The sequence below is a fragment of the Schistocerca serialis genome, chromosome 8 (assembly GCF_023864345.2).
Source record: "Schistocerca serialis cubense isolate TAMUIC-IGC-003099 chromosome 8, iqSchSeri2.2, whole genome shotgun sequence".
Lineage (NCBI taxonomy): Eukaryota > Metazoa > Arthropoda > Insecta > Orthoptera > Acrididae > Schistocerca > Schistocerca serialis.
Genome location: NC_064645.1, coordinates 63,438,266 through 63,463,364, shown reverse-complemented (window position 1 = coordinate 63,463,364; position 25,099 = coordinate 63,438,266). Strand labels below are relative to the sequence as shown.

Below are 25,099 nucleotides of genomic sequence, written 5' to 3'. Positions count from 1 at the left end.
CCACCTCTTCTTTAGTTAAAAACGAGAGTATTTCTTTCCCTAAATCGCGACATTACCGGGTACGCAGTTGCCCGGCTTCTTCCAATGGCATCAGCTATTTCCGAAAATGATTTCCCCTTTGCATATTGGAAGATAACTACTTGCCTTTTCTCTGCAGTTGTTTCCTTCCCTTCGCAGCCCATTTTCCTGTTGCACGACACTCACGGCGTACCAGAACCAGCACGAGGTGCACTTTGCCACTGAGGCCGTTCCTTGCTGCAAGCGATTCGTTAGTAGCTTCTGTGTTTAAATTTCTAGTAGTGTATGAATACTTTTTTCTCCGTTGTGTGAAGCTAGCTGATACAGAATTTTTATCTACTTTTTGCTGAGGGCTAATTTAGTTAATCCTTTTATATGTACAGATTATAAAGGAAATCCCATGCTGTTAGTTTGCTAAATAATATCTCTGGTTGTGATCTTCAGTTCTAATAAAGAAAATTTTGCTACAGAAACAACTGTGTACGAATAGTAAATTCTATGAGTCCATGTCAAGAGAAAAGTAATTCTGACAAAGGAAGGACTGGTGTAGCTACTGTTGCTACACGGCCTGGTACACAGCATAAATGTTGATTTATTTCATAATGTTACTGTTGACAGCAAATTTTGTCCTGATAGAGGAGCTCGTAATGAAAGGTGAGAGGGTGACAGTATCAAAATGAAATATGCTGCTCGTCGTTAAAATGTGCAGCAGGATGGAGGCGACCCGCAAGTACGGTCAAATTGGCATCGAGTGTGGCACATACTTTTATGTACGAACCATGTAGCACATGAGCACAACCTCTGCCCTACTCAGCAGGGTATCCACATCTCTCACCCACTGGAAACAGGCCGGTCCCAATCGACCACTCACAGCCCACACATTACGGCTGGCGCACTCTGGCTCTGTGTTGGAGCACCACGGAATGACGTACCTCCATGCGTCATGAAAAGATTTCGTCATCAGCCGTCCTCCGTGATGTTGCAATATAATGACCAGTAGTCAGGATTTTTTTTTTTAATTTCGGCGTTGAAACCACTTTGCATGTTTTCGTCTCTTTTATCCGTTACCTAGAGTTAAGCTCCTGAAGACTATGAGAACGACGGCTTCAGGGTTAAAATCAGTTGATGCAAACAAGCAAGCGTCACACCGTCTTAGACGTCATCTTTCTGACTACAGAATGCCTTCTTTCGTGTTTTTGACTTTTGAACGTTTAGGTATTTAAAATGTACTGCTTTTGGCCACGATAAAAATAACATATTATGAAAACGGAGTCACTATTCGCGAAATTTGTAAGGACAAATGTGTCTAACGTGATATCTACATGTTAAGAGCGAAAGTGGAACTGATAATAAGTGCCAACTCTGACACTTGTTAGGACAACGAAAAAGTTATATACCTCTGATTGTACATAACTGATTTCGATCCAGGCAACTGAGAAGTATTCCAATACTACAGAATTACACAACTCATCGCTTTACCGCAAAAAATAACAATTCATTTACAAAATACATGCTCTGTTAAGAACGTTAGAACTGCCAAGGAAACTGACTAATGTACGTGCCAATAAGAACTTCTTTGCAAATTGATTCCTCCACGGAAGAAAACAGTGTGAATAAAGCTGCTTATTTACGCAAACAGTGCCGTCGCCCCTTTCGAACCGACAAATTCATCTGCAAACGGCTGTTGACATTTATATTACATTCGCTGTTGTTTACATTAGTTGTTGGCTCATTTTTTCCAACAACTAATGTAAACAACAGCGGATGTAAACATGAACTGCCGTTTGTAGATGACCCCGTCTCTTCGAAATCGGTAACGGCGCTAATTATTATTATTATCGCTGATTCTCCCTTGACAATAGCACTAAAACATGAAAAATCTTCGTTAACTATCTGCTCTCTCTTTCTTCTTTCTTCCCAAAAACCTCTTGTGTATTCACTGTGTTTTATTTTCCTCTCTTCTGCCCACATCTTTCCTGATTTTTTACTACGTTTGCAAGATGCGGCTTTGTACACATCAATTTTGTACACGGTCATAGTAACAAAAAGGCCCGTTTTCGACAAAATAGCAGAAGGGAAGATTTTGTTACAACTGCCATTAATGCTGGATCCTATTTTCTATTTGTGAGAACACAAGAATGCAAATACAGCATTAGGCTTCTAACTAGCAGAACTGTAATCAACAAAAACCATTTCTGGTACCTTATTAAATATTCGAGCGCCAGAGGGAAGCGCGTTTGGCACGAAGGCTGTGTACTGTCTGCTGACGCATGTCTGACAGATTTTCTCCGTCGTGTTTCACCTGGATCAAGTCTACTTTTTTTTCCTTTTTTTATTATTTTTTTTATTTTTTATTTTTTTTTTTGAGTCATCAGTCTTCTGACTGGTTTGATTCGGCCGTCCACGAATTCCTCTCCCGTGCCAACCTCTTCATCTAAAATTAGCACATGCAACCTGCGTCCTCAATTATTTGCTGGATGTATTCCAATCATTCCCTTCCTCTACAGTTTTTTCCCTCTTCAGCTCACTATAATACCATGGAAGTCACTCCCTGATGTCTTAACAGACGTCCTGTCATATTGTCCCTTCCCCTTGCAGTGTTTTCCACATATTCCTTTCCTCGATGATTCTGTGCAGAACCTCCTCGTTCTTTACCTTACCAGTCCACCTAATTTTCAACGTCCGTCTGTAGCACCACATTTCAAATGCTTCGATTCTCTCCTGTTCCGGTTTTTTTACAGTTCACGTTTCACTACCAGACAATGGTGTGCTCCAAACGTAGAGTCTTAGAAATTTCTTTCTCAAATTAAGACATATGTTTGATACCAACAGACTTCTCTTGGGCAGAAATGTCCTTTTTTCCAGTGCTGTTTCTTACGTCCTCCTCGCTCCGTCCGTCATTGGTCACTTTGCTGTCTAGGTAGCAGACTACCTGAACTTCATCTGGTTCGTGACCATCAATCCTAATGTTAAGTTCCTCACGGTTCTCATTTCTATCAATTCTCATTACATTCGTTTTTCTTCGATTTACTCTCAATCCATATTCTGTACTCAGTAGACTGTTCATTCCATTCAGCAGATCATGTAATTCTTCTTCGCTTTCACTCAGGATAGAAATGTCATCAGTGAATCGTATCATTGATATCCTTTCACCTTGATTTTTAATTCCACTCTAAGCGTTTCTTTTATTTCCATCATTGCTTTTTCGGTGTACAGATTGAGCAGTAGGGGAGAAAGACTACAACCCTGTCTTACAGCTTTTTTAATCCGAACACTTCGTTCTTGGTCGCCCACTCGTATTATTTCCTTTTGGCTCTTGTACATAATGTATATTACCCGTCTCTCCCTATAGGTTACCCCTATTTTTCTCAGAATTTCGAATATTTTGCACCATTTGACATTGTCGAACGGTTATTCCAGGTCGACAAATTCTATGATCGTGTTTTGATTTTTCTTAAGTCTTGCTTCCATTATCAACCACAACATCAGAATTTCCTCACTGGTGCCTTTACTTTCCCTAAAGCCAAATTGATCGTGATCTGACAAATCCTCAATTTTCTTTTCCATTCTCCTGTGTGTTATTCTTGCCTAGGGAGAGGTACAAGAGTACCAGGAACACAACAGCACTGAAGACGTGTTCTGTGAAAAAATGGAACTTAGAAATTTTCCAGTTTCTACTCTTCACATGTAAATATGAGCAAGACGCCAAAAAATTGGTAACATCAAAGCAACTGAAAGTGACTATGAAGCAAATCAAAAAATACTGAAATATTTGCAAGAATAATATGCGAGTCAGCACTTGTTGACAGTTAAATTTACCAACAGTACATGGCAGCAGTCTTAGAACATCAGCAATTTTAGTATCTTAGGGAAGAGTACAAAGCCACTAATAAAAATCCAATGTTATTATTATTTTCATAAATTTATACTTAAAGGCTACGGATCATGTTCAAAGGTTAAGCTTACACATTACGAATGTTTAGAATCTGTGATTGTTTATTCAAAATAAACACAGAATACAGCAACCTATCAGTTTCTCGAAATATTTATTCCATAATACCTCCCCTCCCAATGCTACCCCGCCCCCTCTCTTCCTATAGTCATCTTACATCCCAACAACATTGATGTCGATGTAAATATCGTACCACAGTATAAGTCCAGTACTATATGGCTAAATGCCCAAGCATGCTTCTGTTAAAATAAATCGATACTTACGTACACAGTACCTTTAGCTGTAATAAAGTGTCTGCTTTTACTAATGTTCCAGAACAGACTAATATAAGAACTGAAATAAGTCAGCAGTTCATTTGAAGTTTTGTTTTGGTCTTTAAATGCAAATTTCATGTCCATACGACCAGCTGCAATTATCCGCAAGTACTACAACCTTATTTTATTCCTGACGTTCATGTTAACGCCGTTCTGATTACAAATATTTGGCGACGCATCGACTATATTATATGTTAATGTAAGACTAGAAATAAGACAGAAGGTTATTTGAAATTTGTTCGTGTAGTATTTTATTAACTTATTTTATTTATGGGTATTCATGTTAACTCATACATCGACTTTATTACAGGAAACAAAAACAAGTAATTTCTCTGAGAAAAGAGTGTCATATCTTCGTACGAACGAGTCTTTGCAACAAACATCAGCTGTATATCACATGATGGATGCAGGGAAAGGTCTGTAACTCTGGTACATACGTGTACACATCTTGTAAAAAATGGGTGATGTTTTAGCAATTATACATCACAAAATCCTACACTCACTGCGAACAGATGGATATTAACACTGTTCACAGTGAGTGCAGAATTAATTTTTAGATCCAAATCGCCATATGAACAATAGTCATGGTGATTCGTTAAAGCATAGTCCATATTCTTGTCGTAGAGCCAGCTTCCAGTATTACACTGAGAAATAGTCATGTAACCTCCTGTGTAACATCTGAAGATGAGCCTGGGAAGGTTCGAAAACCGGTTTGTGGAATAAATAACTATTTAAAAAAGTGTCTGCTTGCAGTTCTCTGTAAGTATATGCTCAACGATTATTAACATTTCTCTTTCTGAATACCTAAAGTATCTCCTCATAATCTGCAATGACAACAATAGCCTGATATTTGCTGGCGGAATATCATTCTTTTATTTTGTAAATGAGTGAACAGCACACATTTCATCAAACATTCTATGGTCCATGAGTATTCAACTCTTTGGCAAGAGTTGTTTATGTTCTGTTTCTAGGGGTACAGAAGTGTGAACTTATTTTACATTGCTGAAAATATCTGCATTTTTATTACAAAATTTTACATTCGTCTTTGTGTAGTACTGGTGTCCGTACATGCATTGCTTTTAGTTTGTGCGACGAAGCGCACCCTTGAGCGAATGTTCCTCATTCCTAGCTGGATACAGCCCGCCAGCCTGATGGTCTTCAGTTCTCCCGGTTCTGAAAAGAAAGCGGACAATTTATTTAATCTCAAATAATATAAGTGCAAATCAGTTGTGTAAAGTTGTCGTATTTAGTTGGGGTATTGGTCTCAATGCAGGTGTCCACACTACTCTTGCCTCTGCATGCCTCTTAATGTGCGTAGAACCGCTTTAACCTGCACGAACTGGTACCTGCTTGGGTTCACAAATTTAACGCCTACACCCCCGCCCCAACTCCCCAGCCACCAATTTCCAAATTGAGGATTAATTCCTCAGTGCCTCACCATGTGTCTTATCAATGTCCACAACTTTTAGTCAAGCGATGCCATAAATAGGTTTTCTCCCTGCCTCGCTTCAGTGAGTCTTCATTGGTTACCATACCCACACTACTTAATAACTAAAGCTCGAAGTGTTCTCGTCTCAACTGTTTATCGTCCATGTTTCACTTCCCAACGATCCTACATACCGGACAATTACTTTCAGACAAGACTTTCTATCGTTAAATTTATTTGAGTTCTATCCTTTTTCGTTTTTTCAGGAAAGCTTTAGTTTCCTACGTATCGCATCCGTAGTGATCGCTAAGACGAGCTCAGACGAGTTACAGCGCACACAGAATCGTTTGGACAGCCCCGCGTGCTGTTTAAATGAGAAGAATAACAATAACTTGTACAGTGGGAAGTGCTCTGTGCCATACAATGCACAGTGGTTTCCAGTAGGACTCTTGATAATTTTGTAAGTACAGGGAATTCAATACATCGAAAGAAAGTATCGATAAATCAACGGAATAAATATCGACGTTCTTAGCTATAAAAATATCGGCAGCACATTGTAAATATACTGCCGGTTTTAGAGCTGTATATTTAAGTATTGGTTTATCATTAGGTATTCTGTAAATCAACAAGCTAGCAGCCTGCTTATCGCCCTTAGAGCAAGAACTGAGAGGTAAACGATGCACGTTCACACTTGGCGATAACCACTTTGCTAACAATCATAAATGCATGTAAGTGGCACAATAAAATGTGTCCGATGGGTCCGTCGTTCGGTGTTGTCACATATCGGATTTGTCCGGAACACTTCAAAAATGGTTCAAGTGACTCTGAACACTATGGGACTTAACATCTGAGGTCGTCAGTCCCCTACAACTTAGAACTGCTTAAACCTAACTAACCTAAAGACATCACACACATCCATGCCCGAGGCAGGATTCGAACCTGCAACCGTAGCGGTCGCTCGGTTCCAGACTGAAGCGCCTAGAACCGCTCGGCCACACCGGCCGGTGGAACACTTTATGTCAACATCCCTATTTTTTTTCATTTTGGCAAACTGCAGCGACCTAGCAGTTGTAGTGTCATTATTGCGTGGTGAAGCTAAGCGTTGCAGTTTCTGCTGGTAGCGCCGAGCGCCGATCACATTTCCCCTCACACGTCTCCGCCCACGACAAACACCTGTCTTAATTAGATTTTTGTTCGTCATTTTCAGCAACTGTTTTTGAAGAATGTCGGTGTGAAGAAATAGCAGACAAGTTGCGTTGCCGCGCAGGATTTGCCGAGCGGTCTAGGGCGCTGCAGTCATGGTCCCGGCGGAGGTTCGAGTCCTCTCTCGGGCACGGTTGTGTGTGTTTGTCCTTAGGATAATTTAGGTTAAGTAGTGTGTAAGCTTAGGGACTGATGACCTTAGCAGTTAAGTCCCATAAGATTTCACACACAATTGAACATTTCCAAGTTGCGTTAAAATTACTGTTTTGATATCCATATATCGATAGCCTACGGGAATCCAGCCCTGGCAAAACTGTATCATCTGGTGAGCAAGATGTATGAGACAGGCGAAATACCATCAGACTTTAAGAAGAATATAATAATTCCAATCCCAAAGAAAGCAGGTGTTAACAGATGTGAAAATTACCGAACTATCAGTTTAATATGTCACGGCTGCAAAATACTAACGCGAATTCTTTACAGACGAATGGAAAACTGGTAGACGCCGACCTTGGGGAAGATCAATTTGGATTCCGTAGAAATGTTGGAACACGTGAGGCAATACTGACCCTAAGACTTATTTTAGAAGATAGATTAAGGAAAGGCAAGCCTACGTATCCAGCATTTGTAGACTTAGGGAAAGCTTTTGACAATGTTGACTGGAATACTTTCTTTCAAATTCTGAAGGTGTCAGGGGTAAAATACAGGGAGTGGAAGGTGATTTACAATTTGTACAGAAACCAGATGGCAGTTATAAGAGTCGAGGGGCATGAAAGGGAAGCAGTGGTTGGGAAGGGAGTGAGACAGGGTTGTAGCTTATCCACGATGTTATTCCATTTGTATATTGAGCAAGGAGTAAACGAAATAAAAGAAAAATTCGGAGAATTAATTACAATCCATGGAGAAGAAATAAAAACTTTGAGGATCACCGACGACATTGTAATTCTGTCAGAGACAGCAAAGGACCTGGAAGAGCAGTTGAACGGAATGGACAGTATCTTGAAAGGAGGATATAAGATGAACAACAACAATAGCAAAACGAGGATAGTGAAATGTAGTCGAATTAAATCGGGTGATGCTGAGGGAATTAGATTAGGAAATGAGAAAGTAGTAAATGAGTTTTGCTATTTGGGGAGCAAAATAACTGATGATGGTCGAAGTGTAGAGGACATAAAATGTAGACTGGCAATGATAAGGAAAGTGTTTCTGAAGAAGAGGAATTTGTTAACATCGAGTATAGATGTAAGTGTCAGGAAGTCGTTTCTGAAAGTATTTGTATGGAGTGTAGCCATGTATGGAGGTGAAACGTGGACGATAAATAGTTTAGACAAGAAGAGAATAGGAGCTTTCGAAATGTGGTGCTACAGAAGAATGCTGGTGGGTAGATCACATAACTAATGAGGAGGTACTGAATGCAATTGGGGAGAAGAGAAATTTGTGGCACAACTTGAGTAGAAGAAGGGATCGGTTGGTAGGACATGTTCTGAGGCATCAAGGGATCACCAATTTAGTATTGCAGGGCAGCGTGGAGGGTAAAAATTGTAGAGGGAGACGAAGAGATGAATACAGTAAGAAGATTCAGAAGGATGTGGGTGGCAGTAGTTATTCGGAAATGAAGAGAATTGCACAGGATAGAGTAGCGTGGTGAGCTGCATCAAACCAGTCTCAGGACTGAAGACCACTACAACATATCGATGTATCGGGATAAGAAACATCGCCTATACAGGGTGATTCACGAAGATTTGCAAATTGTTTTTTAGCAAAATTGGTCTGCTGTTTCTTCACGTGGGAAATCTTATTGTCCAATTCACACTGTTCTTCCCAGTGCAGTCGTACTTCATCTTTTATGCCACATACACTTGTTTCGCACAGTCACAGAGACCGTTTGGACATGACGAAAGCTCAAAAAGTGGTAAGACTCCTTCGAACAGTGAAAGTAAAATTACGTTTTACTACAATTTCAAATGAGCAGCTTCAAATGTTATCCGGAAATTGTGAAAAAATATAATAAAAATAAAAATATCGGTGCTCGATATTGCTGTTTTGATGTCCATATATGGATGTATGGGGGTAAGAAACATCGCCTATACAGGGTGATTCAAGAAAATAAGCAAATATTTTAATATGTCATTCTAAAAGTAAAACTAAAGAAAAAATTTCACATAAACATAGGTCCGCAAATGTTTAGTTACGGAGTTATGGCTAATAAAAGATTTTCCCTGAAATTTAGCAATTTCGCTAATATGAAGTAAAAAAATCTGTACGAGGCTGAAGCAGAGCATGATTTCGATTTATTTTATTGTTATTGGTCTGGTGAACCTAATAAAACACGTCCCAAACGTGTATCTGCAGCAGTTTTCCAGAACATCCAGAGAAGCAAAGATTATTATACAAGTAAATTTGTTTACTTTCCATTAAGAATGCAGAAATGTTTATGTCATTGTTGGGTATCGTTACTGGTTTGTTTCAGTCGTTTCCTACCCTTGAAATGAGTTTTCTGTATTGTCCAGAGAAAGAACATAATAACAACAGTGTATTTAAGTGAAACCACATAGTTTATAGATTATTTATGAAATAGGGATGCCTAAATAAAAGCAAATTATCTGACACGTCATACAGTTTCAGTTAACGTTATTAAAATCATTTTTCCAAACTTAAATTCTCTACAACTTCTGTTGAAAACTTTGAGAATTTTCTGGAATTTAAAAAATAAATTGGGACAAGTAGTTAATAAATTCTTGCTTCTCTTGATGTTTCCAAAAGTACTGCAGATACACGTCTGGGAAATGCTTTATTAGATTCACCAGATCAATAACAACAAAATAAATGGAAATCGTGATTTACTTTAACCTTGTACAGTTTTTCGATGGTTTCATATTAGGGAAGTTGCTAAATTTCAGACAAAATCTTATATTGTAACTTCGTAACTAAATATTTGCTGACCTATGTTTATATGAAACTTTTTTCTTTAGTTTTACTTGTAGAATAACATAATAAAATATTTGTAAATCTTCGTGAATCACCCTGTATATATCGATACTTTTGGTAAAAGCCCATACATCGATATTTTATCAACAGCTCTCTTTTCCAGAGTATGGATGAACATGGAGATTACGGAGGAATGGAGTTCAAAATACAGCCACAAAAAACATTCAAGATTAACTCACAAAGAACCCCTGGAGTGCGAGGTCACAAAAGGCCAATGGTGTTTATGGCATTCGACGCACCAAATATTGTCTACCAGGCAACCACGATATTGGCTGCTAATGGCAACAGGCGGCGGGACTGGAGGTATCCAGTGGTGTCCAGAGTTTGGTTGTTTGGGGGAGGAGACCAGACAGAAAGGTCATCGGTCTCATCGGATTAGGGAAGAATGGGGAACGAAGTCGGCTGTATCCTTTCAAAGGAACCATCCCGGCATTTGCCTGGAGCGATTTAGGGAAATCACGGAAAACCTAAATCAGGATGGCCGGACGCGGGATTGAACTGCCGTCCTCCCGAATGCGGGTCCACTGCGCCACCTGGCTCGGTGGTGTGCAGAGCATGAGGCTACGGAGCAGAGTTGAGCTGCTTAGTCGACGAGTAACTCACAACAGTGCTATAGCACTACAGGCGATGACACAAAGCAGAGAAATGGCCACAATAAACAAAGCTAACCTTGCATTATATCTACAACAGTTTCCGAAGTTGACATTTCGTCTGAAGGGAACCCAAGGAAATTTACAGAGAGAGAAAGAAATGGCAGATGAAATATTAGCGTTTCTGCAGGATGAATCAATGCAATGTTTGGTGTCATATCTGCTCGACTGCGTGGACAATGTACGGTGGAGTACATAGGAGACTATATGGGCTTAATTAATGAAAGTGATATTGAAACAGATGTCGAGCCACGAGGTTCATGATCCTTATCAGACGGGGAGCCACAGATCCCGTCTCCCATGAGACGTAGTAAACGACAAGCCTTGTCCATGAGCGGGCGGTAAACACAACTACGTACATGGAAGACCATCCGCAGCATAGTACAAGAATAATTATGAACAGATTTCGAATAAATACGTAGCACTATGACCGTGTTGTGCATAAGAAAAAATACGGATATTTAAGAGAGGAGAATCCGCACTTGTTACAAAAGCTGGTGTTCTCGCGTTCCGAGAACGCTCGATACACTTCACAGGATGTGTGTGATAGTGATCTTCTACGTTATGCACACGAAATTGAGCGCGATGTAGATTACAGTGATTTCAAGGGAAACAGTGAACTGTTGCATAGCTTCAAACAATGCTGCAGAATTGGAAGGGGTAAGATGAAATTTCAAACAAGTCGTCAACTTCACAACGCACAGCAAACTGCACAATCGGCCCGAGAATTTGTAGATTGGATAAACAAACTTATCCCATCATACAGTAAGGAATTTGTTTTCAACTCCCACCAATCGGGATTTGAACACGAAATGCATATGAAAGGAACCCTCGAAATTAGAGGTACCAAGAGAGTTGTAACAAGCTCAACTAACATCAATGCCTTAACTCACTTGTATACAATTATGCTGACTCTTACTCTGGATGGTAAATTGGCTGGAAAGTTATTTATTGTGCTGTAAGATGTTGAAGATCCTCTGCTCCCTACGATTCTTTCTCGCATGCTTGAACTTTCGACGGCGGAAGGGCATGTTTACGTTAGAGCAAGTGAGGATGGTAAAATGGGCCTAAGAGAACTATAACTATGGTATGAGCACGACTTTCGGCCAATACCTGGTCAAAATAACTTGCGTGATTCCTGGTCTGCGTACAAAAATCATATTCCTTTGGAGCAAACGATCCATCCCAAAAAAAGCGTGCGACATTACAGTTCACACCACCTGGAACGACTGGGCAAATTCAGCTTCCGGATGTTTTTTTTTCCATGCCCATAAAACGTATTACCACACTATCTGCAGGTACGCTTTAAAGGATATCCAGTTTCACGCTAAGATCCACGAGAAACTGTTTCGCTTTCGGAAGCATGCATTCTATCAGTTGTCATCACCCCGTTGCAACGTGATTGTACATTCAATCTGAACGTCCAGTACGGTTTGCAGCTCCCAAGGAGTTCGCCTTCGATCCTGATGGTGTGAACTTGAGTGATCACTGTGGGGCACCAGTTTTCATTCTGGGTCCATTATGTAAGTTAATGGTTCGTTGTGGACATTTGTTAAATGTCGACGATGTCCATTTTGTGACGTGTAATACACAAATCCCATAGAAGGTCAATTTCTGTAGCTCCCTGACACTCATTTTCTGTCGTCCTCGTGACGCATGTGGTAAGACATTAGCAGCGAGTAGTTTTCCTCTCATAATTGTTAACACAACACTTTCAAATGAGCCTTGCTAAAGACTGAACTTGCTATCTCGCACTCGAGGGGTGCCTTGTAAGTGAAATAAAATTATCTGACATTTGTAGAGGGGATTTTAAGTCTAACTTGAAACATGTGTTCCAAATCCCTCATCCTACCAATCAGGTGAATATTACATTATGTGATGACAGCGTATACGGTACGTTACAGGAATATGTGTATTCTGTAAGTTACCGTTCACGGTGTGCCCTGCTACAAATAATTTGTTGTATTAATTTTGCAAGTGTCATCTGGCTATGATTTCTCGTATATCTAGCGTTTGTGGTTTTAGATTAGCTAAATGACACTGTGTTCAGAAGAAGGCAACCAAGCGTCGGTGAACGATAGATAGGAAGTATTGACTTGACAGGAGACATGAAGGGTAAAAACATGCTAAGCAAATATCGAGGACGGCGGTAAGTTTCTGGTGGAAATTATGGTAACACTGCTCCAACAGACTTGGTAGCCCTACGACGTTGTTATCCACAACACAAGTGAGTACCACATACGGGGGAACCTGCTCGACTGGAACGGACGGTGCAATGAGAAAAGAACATGAAATGAGAGTAAATCAAAGAAAAATGAAAGTAATGAGAAGTAGGAGAACTGAGACTAACTTATCATGAAAAACATGGACTACAAAGAAGAAGAAGTGAGGGAATTCTGTTACACTGGAGGCAAAATAGCACGTGACGGACGAAGCAAGGAGGACACAAAGAGCACACTAGCACAGGCAAAGAACTCAGTCCTCACTACAAACAAAGTGAGCTTGTATGAAATATATTCTGAGAATGCACGTGTGTAGCACAGTAACATACCGAGGTGACTCATGGATTGTGGGGAAACCGGAAAATAAGAGGATCGAATCGACTGAGGCGTGGTGTTAAGAGTTAGGGGAACTGATACAGTAAGTAATGAAGATGTAAGGGTCTCCGCAGAATCGACGAGGAGAGGAACATGTGCAAAGTATTGACCAGAAGAACTGTCAGGGTGACAGGACACGTGTTAAGACATCATGGTACTAGACTGTTCTGTGGGGGATAAAAACTGCAGGGGAAGACATCGATAGGCATACATACAACAGTTAATTGTGGACGCATGTGCAAATGTTACTCTGAGATTAAGAGTTAGTTTAAGACTGATGAGAGAAGGGAAAAAGAGAAAATAGTGATTTCAAATGGCTCTGGGCACCATGGGACTTAACATCTATGGTCATAAGTCCCCTAGAACTTAGAACTACTTAAACCTAACTAACCTATGGACATCACACAACACCCAGTCATCACGTGGCAGAGAAAATCCCTTACCCCGCCGGGAATCGAACCCGGGAACCCGGGCGTGGGAAGCGAGAACGCTACCGCACGACCACGAGCTGCGGGCAAAATAGTGATTTGTAAAGTCTTCAGTGACACCACGATTGAAATTGAACGTAGAGTATTTTCTGTCAGTTTTATAGCATGAATCCTTGTATAAGGCAGTAATCCTTTTCTGTGGAGCGCGCCCCGCTAGAGGGGCGTCGTAACACTAAATGGTGGAGGGAGAGTAAATTCAAAACTGATTAATTTACTAAAAGGAAAGCAGACGACCGACGCGAGTGCCTTTGCTAACAGCGCGACATGGCTTGCAGAGTCTCTTCTGGGCTCGTAACGGTATCGGTTGAAACCTAGACGACTGGAAACGGTGGCCAGGTCAGGTGAGTCCCGATGTCGTTTGATAAGAGCCGATGGTAGGGTTCCTGTGTGGCGCAGAATCCACAAAGGCACGTACGCGAGTTGTTAACAAGGTACTGTGCAAGCTGATGACTGTTTCATAATGGAGTGAGCTGTGTCAACATAGAACTGACTGGGTCCTCTGGTCCAACTGAACCACTCAATTACCATTTGACCTCATTCAATGACTTCATGTTCCCAAACAAAGATGGTTATTATGGATCCACAGTGCCACTGGGTGACAGTTATTTGCGATTGGTTTGAAGAACATTCTGGACAGTATGAGCGGACGATTTCGTCAATCAGATCGCCCAACATGAATGCAATCGAACATTTATGGGATATAATCGCACCGGTAACAATTTCGCAATTATAGACGACAGCATGGCTCAGTGTTTCCGCAGCGCACTTCCAACTACTTGTTGAGTCCACGCCACGTCGAGTTGGTGCGTTACGCCGCGAAAAAGTAAGTCGGACACGATATCAGGAGGTTTCCCATGACTTTCGTAATCTCTGCGTGTGTACCTACAATATTACACTCAAAAATGGTTCAAATGGCTCTGAGTATTATGGGACTTAACATCTCAGGTTATCAGTTCCCTAGAACTTAGAACTACTTAAACCTAACTAACCTAAGGACATCACACACATCCATGCCCGAGGCAGGATTCGAACCTGCGACCGTAGCAGTCACGCGGTCCCGGACTGAAGCGCCTAGAACCGCTCGGCCACCCCGGCCGGCCACCATTACCTCATGGTACTACACATAACTCAGGAAATATGACGTCGTACATACTATCATGTGTGAAAAACTGCAGTATCGTGCATGAAGTTTTAATGTATTCATTCTTTACTGCTACGACACTGCTATAGTCGAGGCAGTTTAAGGAAACCTCTAATTTCTGGCTACGGTTTTGACAGCTGTCAACTTCGAAACGCAAACGCCTGTAGGAAAAAAAAAATCACCATCCATGAAACTACGAGCGGACATTCCCATAAAGACGTTTACAAAATCGCATTGCAGACACGCGAAGCACCTTTGCCCAGCGTGCAGGATCTTACCGCGATATTACACTGCAGTCACAGTTCATTTTTCTCATTCTAATAGAAAAATTGCAAAATGAATGTCCTAGGAATTTCGGGTTTGCAACTAGTGCATCTACAAAAGCGGAGTGCATCAGTAGAGCGCCGGCCGAAGTGGCCGTGCGGTTCTAGGCGCTGCAGTCTGGAACCGCTACGGTCGCAGGTTCGAATCCTGCCTCGGGCATGGATGTGTGTGGTGTCCTTAGGTTAGTTAGGTTTCACTAGTTCTAAGTTCTAGGGGACTAATGACCTCAGAAGTTGAGTCCCATAGTGCTCAGAGCCATCAGTAGAGCACAATGCATTCAAGTGAACTCCCGTCCACAAGAGGTTTCTTTTGACTTGCATCCATTGAAACATTCACATTTCGTCCGAAGTAGTACTTACGAACGCGCGTTGAGATACAGTGAAAGCAAGCAGCATGCAAATACAGCTGCATGTTTTAACAATTCCCAGCCCCTGTGTGAATAAAATAATCCTGACACTCGATATGTTGCGGAATCGTGTTCTTGTTTATAATCGGTTTGACGGCAACTGTCTTGGCCTCAGGAGAACAAGCTCCGAATTCGCATACAGCGCAGTCAACCGAGATTTGTAGTTCTGGAGGAGCAGATGTGACACACAGACGTTAGGATCGCGTGCAAGTTTTGCATCACCTGCACACTGTGACTCCTAATTGCGTTGTATAAACGTGTACAGGATAGTGGTGCCACATGTGAATGTTAATGGGATGTGTGATTTTCTCCATTGCAGCTGACTGGTAGGAGGCGCATGCGCCGTGAGTCATCAGCACCAGAAAAGATACAAGAAGAGATGCTGGTGCTGATGACTCACGGCGCATGCGCTTCCTACCAGTCAGCTGCAATGGAGAAAATCACACATCCCATTAACATTCAGATGTGGCACTACTATCCTGTACACGTATATATACCAAGTTGCACGGTTGGTCTGTTTGATCCAAAAGTGATGGACTTTCGGTTTCGTTGCTGCAGATGTCAGTGACTCTTCATGTGTCAGGTTGTGGAGACGCTACAGACAGACAAGTCAGTACACAATGCTAGTTGGAAAAGGTCGCTGATGCATTACAGCTCCAAGTGGAGACCGATCTCTGGCGCTCTCTGGGTTGCGCCATCGCACTGATATCGCCAGATCGCCGCAAGAACATCACAGAAAAGGCCACTGGAGCCGCTGTGTCCGATCAGACTGTAATGAACAGATATGCTACGAGAAAGACTCCCACGACTCAGACGTCCCGTTCGAGTACTCCGCTTGACACAACAACATCTAGCAGCCCACCTTCAGCACTGCCGTTCCCATGTCAGCTGGCATCTTCATTACCGGCGAGTCCAGATGGCCTTAGGTGGAAGTTGATGGCCTTGTTCATGTGCGGAGACTTGTGGCTGGAGGTACCTGCCAAACATTGTCTAGGAAATCGACAGACGTATTGGTGGGGGGGCTTCAGTGCTGATAACCACACGGATCTTGTCCTTGTGCCTCGTCGCCTTACCGCCAGGCAGTGTATCGAACAGATTTTGTTGGACTGTGTTGTGGCTCCTGCATACGATGGTGGCCCTGAATTCCTGCTAATCCAGAGCCTACGTGGTGGGCATCAGCACTGATGTCTTGCGAAGCCTGGACATTGAAGTGATGGAACGGCCAGTGGTGTGTCGCGATCTAAACCCCATGATGCATAATTGGGACACGCTTGACAGACTTGTTAGAGGTCGTCTCGTTCCACCACAGACTCTCCAAGAAATCTCGTGGGCTCACATTGAAGAATGGGATTGGACACCACAGGGTGACCTTCGTAGACTTACATTGAACTTGCCACATAGGTGTCAGGCAGTGATTAAGAATTACACAGGGCATGCAAGTTACTCAAGATCTCAAAGTCCAATGAAAACTACCCAGGATGACAGAATCAGTGACTGTTTCCACATTCTTTTCGACACCTGCCTGACATTTCAGTTCTTTTTATGTAAACCATCGAGGATGTAATGATGTTTCGTTGTGTACTTAATTTGTTTGAGGTGAAAAATTATAATTTCGCAACAAACCATGTCCTCAGTTATTACAGTGGAGTATGGCAGATGCCCAAAGCCAGGCTCCCCTAATTCTTTTCACATTATGGGTGTGGATATTATGATCATTGGCACGTTAATATGGACCCACTGCAGTGTGCTAGTCGTTTCTTTTCTGCATCAAACAGTCTTCCTGCAAACAAATCACACAATTTCCTACCTGATGTTTCCTACACAGTCATAACTGCTCCACTAAGTGGGCAACACCTGTCAGTACATGCCAACTGTTTTAGCGTCAACACATCCCCATTTCAAGAACTGACTTGCTGCATATGGGAAAATAAGCTTTAACGCCTTGCTCTTTCAGCAAATACTGGGATGTACTAACCAACCTAAAAACATACTACTCCTAATATCTACACTACCGCCCATTAAAATTGCTACATCAAGAAGAAATGCAGATGATAAACGGGTATCCATTGGAGAAATATATGATACTAGAAATGACATGTGATTACGTTTTCATGGAATTTGGGTGCATAGATCCTGAGAAATCAGTACCCAGAACAACCACCTCTGGCCGTAATAACGGCCTTGATACTCCTGGGCATTGAGTCAAACAGAGCTTAGATGGCGCGTACAGATACAGCTGCCCATGCAGCTTCAACGCAATACCACAGTTCATCAAGAGTAGTGACTGGCATATTGTGACGAGCCAGTTGCTCGGCCACCAGTGATCAGACGTTTTCAATTGGTGAGAGATCTGGAGAATGTGCTGGTCAAGGCAGCAGTCGAGCATTTTCTGTATCCAGAAAGGTCCGTACAGCACCTGCAACATGCGGTCGTGCATTATCTTGTTGAAATGTAGGGTTTCGCAGGGATCGAATGAAGGTAGAGCCACGGGTCGCAACACATCTGAATTGTAACGTCCACTGCTCAAAGTGCCGTCAATGCGAACAAGAGGTGACCGAGACGTGTAACCAATGGCACTCCATACCATCACGCCGGGTGATACGCCAGTATGGCGATGACGAATACACGCTTCCAATGTGCTTTCACCGCGATGTCGCATAACATGGATGCGACCATCATGATGCTGTAAGCAGAACCTGAATTCATCAGAAAAAATGACGTTTTGCGGTTGGTGCACCCAGGTTCGTCGTCGCAGGCTCTCCTATCTGTGATGCATCGTCAATGCTAACCGCAGCCATGGTCTCCGAGCTGATAGTCCATGCTGCTGCAAACGTCGTCGAACTGTTCTTGCAGATGGTTGTTGTCTTACAAACGTCCCCATCTGTTGACTCAGGGATCGAGACGTGGCTGCACTATCCGTGGGCCGGCCGAAGTGGCCGTGTGGTTAAAGGCGCTGCAGTCTGGAACCGCAAGACCGCTACGGTCGCAGGTTCGAATCCTGCCTCGGGCATGGATGTTTGTGATGTCCTTAGGTTAGTTAGTTTTAACTAGTTCTAAGTTCTAGGGGACTAATGACCTCAGCAGTTGAGTCCCATAGTGCTCAGAGCCAACCACTATCCGTTACAGCCATCCGGATAAGATGGGTGTCATTTCGACTTCTAGTGATACGAGGCCGTTGGGATCCAGCACGGCGTTCCATATTATCACCCTGAACCCACCGATTCCTGCTAACAGTCATTGGATCTCGACCAACGCAAGCAGCAATGTTGCGATACGATAAACCGCAATCGCGATAGGCTACAATCCGACCTTTATCAAAGTAGGATACGTGATGGTTCGCATTTCTCTTCCTTACACGAGGCATCACAACAACGTTTCACCAGGCAACGCCGGTCAACTGCTGTTTGTGTATGAGAAATTGGTTGAAAACTTTCCTCATGTCAGTACGTTGTAGGTGTCGTCACCGGCGCCAATCTTGTGTGATTGCTCTGAAAAGCTAATCATTTGCATATCACAGCATCTTCTTGCTGTCGGTTAAATTTCGCGTCTGTAGCACGTCATCTTCGTGGTGTAGCAATTTTAATGGCCAGTAATGTATAATAATTGGTCTGTAGATAAAGTCAACAGAGATGCAATATTGTTCAGTACACTTTGATCAGTCAACAGTAAAAATACCTGCTTTTATACCCCCAACACCCTGTATGCAATAACCACGGAAATCAGTGTGGAACGTACGACGAAGCTATCCGTGAGGACAGAGCGGCGAAATTTGGAGTTAATTGGCTACGTTTGAGTAGAATTGCCAATGCTAAAAGATAAGCAATACCGCGTGAAATAACCGCAGAAATCAATGTGGAGCGTACGACGAATGTATCCTTTAGGACAGTGCGGCGAAATTTTCAGTTATAATGGGCTCTGGCAGCAGACGACCGACGCGAGAGCCTCTGGTAACAGCGCGACATCGCCTGCAGCGTGTCTCTGCTGCGTTCATGGTGGTATCGGTTGCTGCTTAGACTACTTGGAAACCGTGGCCTGCCCGAGTGAGTCCCGACTTCAGATACCTAGCCGAACGACCCGTACGGTCGTAACTTCCAAGGAGTTCGCCTTCGATCTTGATGGAGTGAGATTTAGTTATCACTGTGACGGGCCAGTTTTCATTCTGGGTCCATTGTGTAGATTAATGCTTTGTTTTGAACATTTCTTGGCTGTCGACGGTTTCCATTTTGTGAAGTATAATACACACATCTCATAGAAATTTTGATACAATTTTTCTGTTGGATCTTCATACACAAAACTCATTATCTTACGTTCCAGATAGCAATTTTATTGATATAGTTCCCACACTTTTTTTAGCTTAATCTTCACTTTGCATACATCTATAGCTAGTAGTAAAAGAAATTTTCCATATCTGTCAACTTCAGCCGTAGAAATGAATACTTTTTAGTCAACGCATTCCGAGTCCACTTTGAAAGATTTTGCTAATATAAAGGTTAGAAAAGTATCAATGGTAGTGTTCCAGTGTCGCAGACCCAACGAGGCCATGGACGCAAGTTGTGCAAGCTGCTGGTGGCTCCGTAATGGTGTGGGCTGTGTTTACACGGAATGGACTGGATCATCTGGCGCAACCGAACCGATCATTGACCGGAAATGGTTACGTTCGGCTACTTGGAGACTATTTCCAGCCCTTAGTGGAGATCACTTACATGGATGACAAAGCGCCAAGTCAGCGGCCCACAATTGTTCGCGATGGTTTGTAGAACATTCTGGACAGCTAGAGCGAATGATTTGGGCACACGGATCGCCCGACATGAATCCTATCGAACGCTTACGTGAGATAATCGAGAGCTCAGTTCGTGCATAAACTCCTGTATTGGAAATATTTTCGCAATTACGGACGGCTGTAGAGGCAGCATTGCACAATATTTCTGCAGAGGAATTCCAAGGACTCGTGGAGTCCGTCGCACATCGAGTTGCTACAATACGCCGAGCAAAGTGAAGTCTGACGCGATGTTAGGAGGTACGCCGTAACCTCTGAAGGTCACCTTAGTGCACGTCCCACTAAAGTAACGCGCAGTATTGAGCGCTGGGTCGTTTGTATCTCAAATGATTCTAGTGCTGCCATGTAGCGAGGCGCTTTCGGAACGTGCGGAAAAGTACTTCGGACCACGGAATTGGTACAAAGAAGGTTTTGAGTGATCAAGTGGGGAGGTGTGTTTGTAGGTGCCATATTATGTTTGTTTCACAAAAAAGAGGTCAAATCATCGCCTTCTCCATTCCAAGAATCTGTGAATTGTATTTTCTTACATATCATAGACGTTGTTCTGAAACATTACTACACATCTCAGTAATTCTGATGGTAGTGGGCCGTTTATGTCCCAGGCAACTTCATGGAAAGAAAAAAGATTGGTACGTGACATCTAAAAACATTTTCCAAATGTTATATTCAGAACTTGAGTGCTATATTTTATGTTTTTCATTGTCAGGAGAATGAATGTGTTTCAGTACTGATTTGTCGCACTTTTTTCCATAATTGCGATCGTTACAAAATCATTCTAAAATTAAAAGATTGTCTATGAAATCGTAGGTTCACATGAATCTACACTGAAGCGTCAAAGAAACTAGTGTAGGCATGCGTATTCAAATACAGAGATATGTAAACAGGCAAAATTCTGCGTTGCGATTGGCAATCCCTATATACGACAACAGTTGTTAGGTCGGTTGCTGCTGCTACAATGGCAGGTTATCAAGATTTAAGTGAGTTTGAACGTGATGTTATAGTCAGCGCACGAGCGACGTGACACAGCATCTCCGAAGTAGCGATAAAATGGGGATTTTCCCGTACGACCACTACACGAGCGTACCTTGAATATCAGAATCTGGTAGTTCATCAAATCTCTGGCATTGCTGCCGCCGGATAATTAACCTGCAAGAACTAGATCAACGACGACTGAAGAGAATCGGTCAACGTGACAGAAGTGCAACCCTTCATGTTTCGTGTACTTCGACTATTACAACGGCAGTCTTATTTCTGTCCAAGTTGTAAATAACTTTCGTGTGTATTATCCATGGTACTTTCAGTATTGAATCAAGCGTTGTCAATATGCGGTATTGCAATAATGAATTTAATTGTCATTACATACTGTTAATCAGTTAGGACGATTACATCACATCTCACATGTGTGAGGAATGAAATCCTTAATTTAAAAAATGTCGTTCACCCTAGCGTCGCTACCCTCACACTTATAACAAATTCAACAAGAATCAGGCATGGAATTAAATTAAATAAGGTAGTCTACACTTCACACGGTAACCCGCCAGTATACTTTTGGTCCATCACACAACAACATTATGTGCACAGTCAGACGTTCCAGAAAACGCATCTGCCTTCTGTGATATATTAACTCTTGATCTTTCGTTGCAAATTAATTACTTTTGGGGCTTCGCTTCTTTCAGTGACAGATACGACGAAACACGGGAGAAGGTTGTCCACACAAGCGACACACAGCATTTGGCTTTCTCTTTCGCCCCCTCCCCTCCCTTACACATTAATTCGCTTCCCTTGCGTTCTTAGTAAGACCTCTAAGAAGAAATCTAAATCAACTGGTCGTGGAAAATTCAATTCCTCCAAAATGATCGTGAAAATCGGTTTTGTTTCTTTTGAAATAAGCAATACAAAGACATTCCTCTGTAACAGAAATAGAGTTTTAAAGTGTTAGATAACAGTAGAAGAATCTATTATTAATCTTTTAAGGAAATTGTCCAGAGCTTTAAAACGTTTTAGTAGAAGCAAAAAGAACTAGACATGCTGAACTGTTATAGTTTTAATAAAAATGTGAATCTGCTGAACTGAATGGAACGAATGAAAATAAAAATTTATGTTATTCTGTTTGAGTGTTTCTTCTTCTTCTTTTATTTTCTGCCATCTTAGGAACACGTTACTTCCGGTCTTAATTTCGTCCGATATTCTTTCTTTCGCGTACGTTGCAAGCTTTTTCACCCTATCTTCATGAACATTTCTTAGCTTAATAACGGAAATTTTTAATTCTGTAATTTCCCAATTATTTCGTTTTCCTTAGGGAAAAATGGGACAGAGGTAAAAAAAATCATCTAATTTTATACTGATGTTTTAAACATAAGATACTCCTTGACTGCGCAAGTTGTGAGTTCCACGTCAAGAAAACTCAACACCGAGTAGATAAATTTTCGAAAATTTGCATGAAAGAACTTAAAAAGTGCCACAACTCGACGTGGCATCGACTCGACTAATGTCTGAAGTAGTGCTGGAGAGAACTGACACCATGAATCCTGCAGGGTTGTCCATAATTCCGTAAGAGTACGAGTGGGTTGAGATCTCTCCAGAACAGCACATTGCAAAGCATCCCAGGTATGTTCAGTAATGTTCATGTCTGGGGAGTTTGGTGGCCAGTGGAAGTGTTTAAATTGAGAAGAATGTTCCTGGAGCCAGTCTGTAGCAATTCTGGACGTGTGGGGTGTCGCATTGTCCTGCTGGAATTGCCCAAGTCCGTCGGAATGCACAATGGACACGAATGGACGCAGGTGATCAGACAGCATGCATACGCACGTGTCACCTGTCAGAGACGAATCTAGACGTTTGAGGGCTTCCATATCACGCTAGCAGCACACGCCCCACACCATTACAGAGCCTCGAGGAGCTTGAACAGTCCCCTACTTACATGCACGGTCCATGGGTTCATGTGGTTGTCTCCATACCCGCACACGTCCAATGTTGGTGTTGACGGGCCCAGGCGAGGCCTGGTGCACTCATCAACCGTGCACGAGTGGACCTTCATCTCCGAAAGCTCATATCGATGATATTTCGTTGAATGGTTCACAAGCTGACACTTGTTGTTGGTCCAGCACTGAAATCTGCAGCAATTTGCGGGAGAGTTGTACTTCTGTCACGGTTAAAAGATTCCCTTCAGTCGTCGTTGGTCCCGTTCTTGCAGGACCTTTTTCTGGCCCCAGCGATTTCGGAGATTTGATGTTCTACCGGTTTCCTGATACTCATGGCACATTCGTGAAATAGTCGTACAGGAAAATCCCCAGTTCATCGCTACCTCGAAGTTACTGTGTCCCACCGCTCGCGCGCTGACTGTAACACCACATTCAATGTCACATAAATCTTGATAAGCCGTCATTGTAGCAGCCGTAACCGATGTAACAACTGCGCCAGACCCTTTTTGTCTTACATAGACGTTGCCGACCGCAGCGCTGTATTCTGCATGTTTACATATCGCTGTATTTGAATACGCATGCCTATACCAGTTTCTTTGGCGCTTCAGTGTATAATTGTTCATCCAAATCGATAATCAGAGAACTCGTACGTGGCGATTAAAACAAAACAACCATGTCGTGAGAGAAGTGCAACTCAGACGGTGCACCTCATGCTGATACGGTAAATTTAAGAATTGTACACCAGAACCATACAACCCGTTTGCATAATGATATAAGAGTTTTAGCGAATGATTGAGTTTACTTACATCTTGTATATGAATGGTGCGTACGCATTTTCCGTTGACGTTAGTCGTGTCGTCCGGGCACCTGGGAGGCAGTGTAATAGCCGCACCAGGCGCTCTTCCGGACGGAGGCGGCAAGTCGATTGCTGTGTGGGACGGCGCCGTACGGTTGTCCGACGTACTGGCCGCGCTGACGTGGAGCACCATAATGACGCACAGTACGCGCACCGACATACGCATGGTACTAGTTCGCTGCACAGAATAACGTACTGACGGCTTAGCGTCTGCCTTTGTAGCCTCAGCTCAACGGAAATAACGTCACGGTAATCTCTGGAAATGTTGCGAGAGAGTGCATTATGCAAATAGAAACCAGTTACGCGGTGACATCACGCAGAACGGTATTCGTCTTTCCGTGTTCCTTTCTCGAAAATGCACACGGAAAAACCAACAGACAGCTGAGAATTCAGAAACTGTCGATCTTGGAGCAGTGTTTCCGTTTTAGTGTCGTTACGCAATGACTTCGCACAAGAAGAAAGATGTAACAGACAAACATGATGATGCAGCTAAGTTGCCGGTAAGGTGGATTACGCAACGTAGACTCCCGTCATGTTCGAGTCTCTCTGCTGGACTCCAGGAGATGACGAGTGACCTCCCGGACGACCTGGTGGGAGGGGGGCAGCTGACGTTAGAAGACAGATGGTAACGATATGGATGCTTTTAGCCAGAGACTGGGATCTCTGCGTGGAGAAGAATAGAGGGGAGATTTATCCGGGAGTGGTTGACGTACGAATCAAATTAGTCAGGTTTCTTGCGTGCTTGTGCTTAAAAACCACAAATAATTCGTCGCAAGTTTATTCCTAACTTCTAATGTAGTATGTCAATTACGATGTCCTCTTTTGGAAACTATGCAAGACAAAACGTCGAACGTTCAGCCTTCCGGAGCGGCTTGCTAACTGAAGAGGCCTGTGTTCAATTCATGGCCAAGTCAGAGTTTCACGGCATTCGGAGACTGCGGGAAAAAGTTCAATCTCGGGATTGTCCAAACACCTGTCTCCTGGAATATTGACCACTGCTGCTGAAACATTCTGCCTTCCTGGATAAAAGAAATGACTGGG

The 25,099-nt window shown here is 42.6% G+C and overlaps 1 long non-coding RNA gene across 1 annotated transcript; it reads right to left on the bottom strand.

Moving 5' to 3' along the window:
• Positions 1-5,133: 5,133 nt before the first annotated feature.
• On the bottom strand, positions 5,134-24,425 carry LOC126416447 (uncharacterized). The gene is made up of 2 exons (XR_007575460.1): positions 24,009-24,425; positions 5,134-5,457 (listed from the first exon to the last, which is right to left on the bottom strand). It is a non-coding gene; the product is annotated as an uncharacterized LOC126416447 (long non-coding RNA).
• Between the last annotated feature and the right edge of the window lie 674 nt (positions 24,426-25,099).